A 5,821-nucleotide genomic window follows, 5' to 3' on the forward strand; every position below is an offset into this window, starting at 1 on the left:
TCCTTCCAAAAAGGTTATATCAGTTTACAGTGTAAAAGTGCTCCCTTTTCTCCACATCCATGCCAGCATCTGCAGTTTTGAGATTTTGTGATGTGGGCCATTCTTGCTGGTGTTAGATGATATCTCAGGGTGGTTTTGATTTGCATTTCTCTAATAATTAAGGATGATGAGCATTTTTTCATATGTTTGTTATCCATTTGTCTGTCTTCTTTAGAGAAGGTTCTGTTCATGTCTCTTCCCCATTGATATATGGGATTGTTGGCTTTTTTCATGTGGATTAATTTAAGTTCTCTATAGAGCCTAGTTATCAAGCTTTTGTCTAATTCAAAAGATGCAAATATCTTTTCCCATAGTGTAGGTTATCTATTTGCTTTGGTTGTTGTCTCCTTAGCTGCACAGAAGCTTTTCAGTTTAATTAAGTCCCATTTGTTTATTTTGGTCGTTATTGCAGTTGCCACGGCAGTCTTCTTCATAAAGTCTTTCCCCAGGCCGATACCTTCCAGTGTTTTTCCTATGCTTTCTTTGAGAATTTTTATTGTTTCATGCCTTAAATTTAAGTCCTTTACCCATCTTGAATCAATTTTTGTGAGTGGAGAGAGGTCCGGGTCAATTTGAACCCTTTTTAGAAATGGTGCTGTCTCAAAGTACTGAGGCCTGACACTGTCCGGTACGGCAGCCACTAGCCCCATTAGCTGGTAATGTTTAAAGTGTGGCTAGTCTGAGTTGAGAAGGTTGTGATGGTAAAAAATGAATATAACATATCTCACTGGTAATTGTTTACATTGGCCACATGCTGAAATTTATACCAAATTAGAAATACTATATTATTAAAATTAATTTCACTTTATTTTAATTTTTTCATGTGGCAGCTAGAAGATTCAAAATTAGATATGCAGTGACTTCTATCCTTGTTAGACGGCGCTGTTCTAGATACAAACCCAGGCCAGCTTTAGGCATCGGGTCCCTGAATGATGGCAAAATGGAAAGAACAGCCAGGTTCAGCCCCAATTCCTCTCTTCCCAGCCAGGTGACCTTGACCAAGTGACCCAGCCTTTCTGCTCTTCAGTTTTCAGGACTGAAAATGGGTACAGTGACATCTCTTTTAAATGCTGTTCTCAGAACTCAGTCAGGTAACAAAGCATCTGGCATATAGTAAGTTCTCACAATGGTTAGTTTATTCCTTTTGGCAAAACAAAAGGACTTCAGAGGCAAATCTGTTTGTATAGTAATGCCAGCACCAGTCCTGAAGCACTTGCCCCGAACAGAGATCAGTACAACCCAGGAAAGCTATGCCACTTAACCCCTCTGCTTGGCAGGAGGGAGAATGGAAGCAGTGGTGACGTCCAATGGCAGCTCTACAAAAATCCAGTACTAGTGTGCAGGCCAGAGCACTCTGCCCAGACACTCTGTGCACAGCCCTAGGAGTTAGAACTAACTGTTTGTGAGGAAAGGTGGGAGGGAAGGGTGCCACAGAGGGTTACCAGGGAAGTAGCTGCTGGGTCGTTGGGGATTAGCAATCTAAAATTTCACACAATCCAGATGCCCTCCTGCCCAGACTGCAGTGCCCCCTGTCTGAGAATGATGCCTTATTCCTGGGCTTTCTCATGTTTTCTTTTGTTTGGGCAAATGTCTTAGCAGTTCCTACTGTCATTCTTGATTGCTATTCTCAAAAAATCAAAATATCAAGACAGGCCAGGGGCAGTGGCTCACATCTGTAATCCTGTCACTCTGGGAGGTTGAATTGGGTAGATAGCTTGAACTCAGGAGTATGAGACTGGCCTAAGCAAGAGTGAGGTTCCTGTGTCTCCAAAACATTTTTATCAGGGCTGTTGTCATAACTGAGGCTGTTGTCCCTCAGTTAAGTTCAGGAATTCATCCTAGAAAAAATGCCTTGAGCGATGGATTAGGAACAGGTATTGGTACTTAATTTCCCAAAGGGAGTACTTTGAAGGTGACCATAGTGATATTCAGCAATGACATATGTAGCACCTTTTCCAAGACGAGTTTGTGAACTTAATTGTCTAAACTTGTATGTATTCCCAAATATATGCATTTGATTATTCCTGTGTATCTGTGATAGACTTAGGTTAGTGGCCCCATGATTAGTAACAGTATTCACACTGCTGTGCCATTCCCTCTGGGTGACTTGCTTTGGCTGAAGAATATGCGTAAGCATGACCCACCCTTGGTGAGAGCTTGCACGTTGGTCTCATTTTCCTAGAACACCATCTCTTGGAAAAATGAGCACATAGAGAGAAAGAAAGCTTGGGCAGCCCCCAGCCATGTGAAAAGCCCACCTTAGATGGTCCAACCACAGCAGACACTATTACCCATCCCAGCTGAGCCCAGACCAGACTGCTCAGTCACAAGGAATCACCATTGTTTTAACTCATTCAACTTTAGATTGCACAGCAATAGATTACTAAGACAGCACTACTTTAAAAACATAAAATGAAAAAGGGCAACATTACTTATCATTGAGGAAGTTACACAGGAAAATTTGGAGTAGAGAAAATGAAACCCAAAGCCAGTCCAGTTCACAGAGAGGCTTGCACTTGCATCTTGAATGACGGCCAGTATGGCACAGCTCCCAGCACTGAAGTCAAACACAGAGGCATGATCAGCTAGGAAATCCAGCCCTGCAGTTTGTTGGGCCATGCTTTCTACACTTGAGCTATAAGAAGCCAGATGAGCCTGTCCCCAGAAGGCATTAAGTGCAAATTTTCTTCAAATCTTCTTCTTCTTCTTCTTTTTTTTTTTTTTTGCAGTTTTTTTGGCCTAGGCTGGGTTTGAACCCACCACCTCCAGTATGTGGCTGGTGTCCTACTCCTGAGCCACAGGCATTGCCCTACAAATCTCCTTTTTATTGTGAAATGTAAGACTCAATCAGAAATGCATACAGAACCAAGATAATTTGTCCCTAAGTGAACACCCATGTAATGAGTATCCAGGTCAAGACAATAATGTTGCTAGTCCTGGAGGGCCTGCCCCTAAAGGTAAATATTCCAACTTTTTGTTTCCTTTAGCAACTGAACAATATGGCTTAGTTTTGCTGGATTTTATTCTTTATTATAGTATCATACAATAAGTGTTTTGCTATATCTGGCTTGCTGTGTTTCACTATAGTTCATTTCTATCTAGTCCTACACCCAGTAATACATCTTTTTATTTTTATTTTTAGAAATAGTATCTCATTTCGTTACCTAGGCTAGAGAGCAATGGCACAATCACAGATCACAGCAGCCTCTAAATCCTGGGCTCAAGAGATCCTCCTGAGTCAGCCTCCTGAATAGCTGAGACTATGGCCCAGGCACATATCACCACACCCAGCTAGCTTTTTAAAATTTTAATTTGTTTTTTAGAGACAGGGTCTTCCTATGTTGCCCAGACTGGTCTTGAACTCAAGTGGTCCTCCTACTTCAGCTTCCTGAGTAGCTGGGATTATAAGCATGAGCCACCACACTCAGCTTAAATACATCCCTATTCCTGATGTACATTTGGGTCACTTTCAATCTAAGATTGTAACAATACTGCTGCAATGAATACTATTGCATTGATCTCTTCCTGCACATGTGTGTGCAATTGTGTTAGGAAAATACATACTGAGGGGTGACTTTGCTGGGTTCTATCATGTTACCCCACATCAAAGCCTCAGTACTTCTTATGTGTGGGGGGGAAATTGCATTGTGATTTTTTGTTTTTTTGAGTTTTTTGCAGTTTTTGGCTGGGGCTGGGTTTGAACCCACCACCTCTGGCATATGGGGCCAGCGCCCTACTCCTTTGAGCCATAGGTGCCACCCAATCTCATTGTGATTTTAATTTAATTGTCTTGATTACCTAGTCATATCTTTATTGAATGTTTGAAGTCTCTTACCCAGTTTTCAACTTGGTTCTTGTTTTCTTTTTTCTTTCTTTCTTTTTTTTTTTTTGTAGTTATTGTTGTTTAGCAGGCCCAGGCCAGGTTCGAGCTTCCCAGCCCCAGTGTATATGGCTGGCACCCTAATCACCGAGTTACGGGTGCTGAGCTGGTTGTCATTTTCTTAACTAATTTCTATAAATCCTTTTCACGTTAAACACATGAAAAATATCTCCTCCTACCTCACAGCTTACCTTTTCCCTTCTTACCAGTGGGAGGGCCTCAGAATTATTGTAGAACAATTTATCAAGTTTTGAGGGTCTTTCTCTAGCCCATGTTCAAGAAGCTACTCTTTTCTGTTTTTGTCCATAAGCTTTGTCTTTTAGGTGTAGGCCCTCCATACATGGTGTGGTATAAGTGTTCTTATCTCTGTGTGGATCTGTGGCCGACCCAGCCAGCACCTTTCATTGGAAGACTTTCCTTTCATTCTGCGTCTCCCTGGTGACTCTGTCATACATCCAGCACCCCCTTCTCAGCAGGTCAGCATCTTCTTGGCACTATGTCCTGTTCCTACCGCAACTTTAGCCGCTGTTCTCCGAGCTGCTCTCAGTGGAGACCAGTGGGGAGGGCAGCCCCAATGCCTAGCTGGCCCCTGCAGGTCTCCGTCTCTATTTCTCTACTTCATTCTCTATTTTTAGTTTTCAGATGCCCTGATGATTTCCTATTGTGTTCAGCTTTGATATTGTCCTCAGCAGGAGTTTTGTCTCAAATGACCTAATTCGTTGTTACCAGAAGCAGAAGTTTAGGACTCCATTTTAACTAAAACATGCAATGTCCTTGGACACAGTAGGAGTAAGTGGAGTGCAGGCCAATGGGGAGGCTTTAAGATCGAGCCCAGGTCAGTGTTGGCAGGGGAGGTTAGGAGAGGACCTCTGCTGGACAGGGCAGCTGTGCCTGGCAGGAGCAAGTCCCGAGGGTCCAAGGAGGGTGTTTCGTGGATGGCAGGTACTTCCAAGCTTGTCTGAGCTTAAGTGACTACAGCCACAAATAACAGCAGATTAATTCAAAATGGCTTAAGTGCCAGAAGTGTACTTTCCCACACATGCAAATTCTGGGATCAGGGAGATTCCACTGTCAATTCATTGGCCTGCTGACATCATTGAGAACTGAGGTGTCTGCATCTCCTGCCAGTGCTGGCCTACAGTAGCCTGTGATGGCCCTTTCTGGGCTGGCTACCCACACGCTGACTGCCTCTGTCCGGGCACCATGACTGGTGGCAGGTGGTGAAGCAGGAGGAGTCGCCCCTTCTCTATCCTCTTCTCAATGGCAAAGAAAATCTTCCCCAGAGGGGGCCACTGTGACTAGCTCAGACCCCTATGACTCACCCTCTGGGACAGGAAGGACCCCACCAGTGTCTCCCAAAGGGCTGGTGTGGGCTGCTGATGGGTGGGGACAAAATAAGGGTGTTCCTCATGTTTGAGGAAGGCATGGACAAGCAGGATGAAGACAGACAGGCTCCTGGGCACAAAAAGGGCTATTGGCATGGCCTAGGCCAGAGACTGGGGCTATGAGGGAGGGAAGGGAGGGGAAGCTGGAAAGAGGATGGAGACTGGGCAACAGAGCAAAAGGAGAGTCCCAGAGACAGCCAGGGCCCTGACTGCAGAGTTGCACTACTCTCGGGAAAATACTCTCAGCCTCACCACCTGTCACTGCTGTTCTCACCTGGGAGGCTGGCTCCTCAGGGCCTGAACTCCCCCCACCTGTGTGCAGGTGGTGCAATCTGACTCACAATTTGCAGGCCCAGAGCTGTGGCAGAGTGGCGGGAGCAGTTCACACTGAGAAGAAGCATTGGGTGGTCCATGAGCTAGCACTTGCAATAGTGATAGTTCCAGGACCATCCTGGTATAAATCAAGACTTTTGACCACACCCAAGCACTGGAGACGACAGCAGCCCCAACAGATTGG

Source organism: Otolemur garnettii, unplaced genomic scaffold, assembly GCF_000181295.1.
Source record: "Otolemur garnettii isolate 467f Iridium unplaced genomic scaffold, OtoGar3 scaffold00088, whole genome shotgun sequence".
NCBI lineage: Eukaryota > Metazoa > Chordata > Mammalia > Primates > Galagidae > Otolemur > Otolemur garnettii.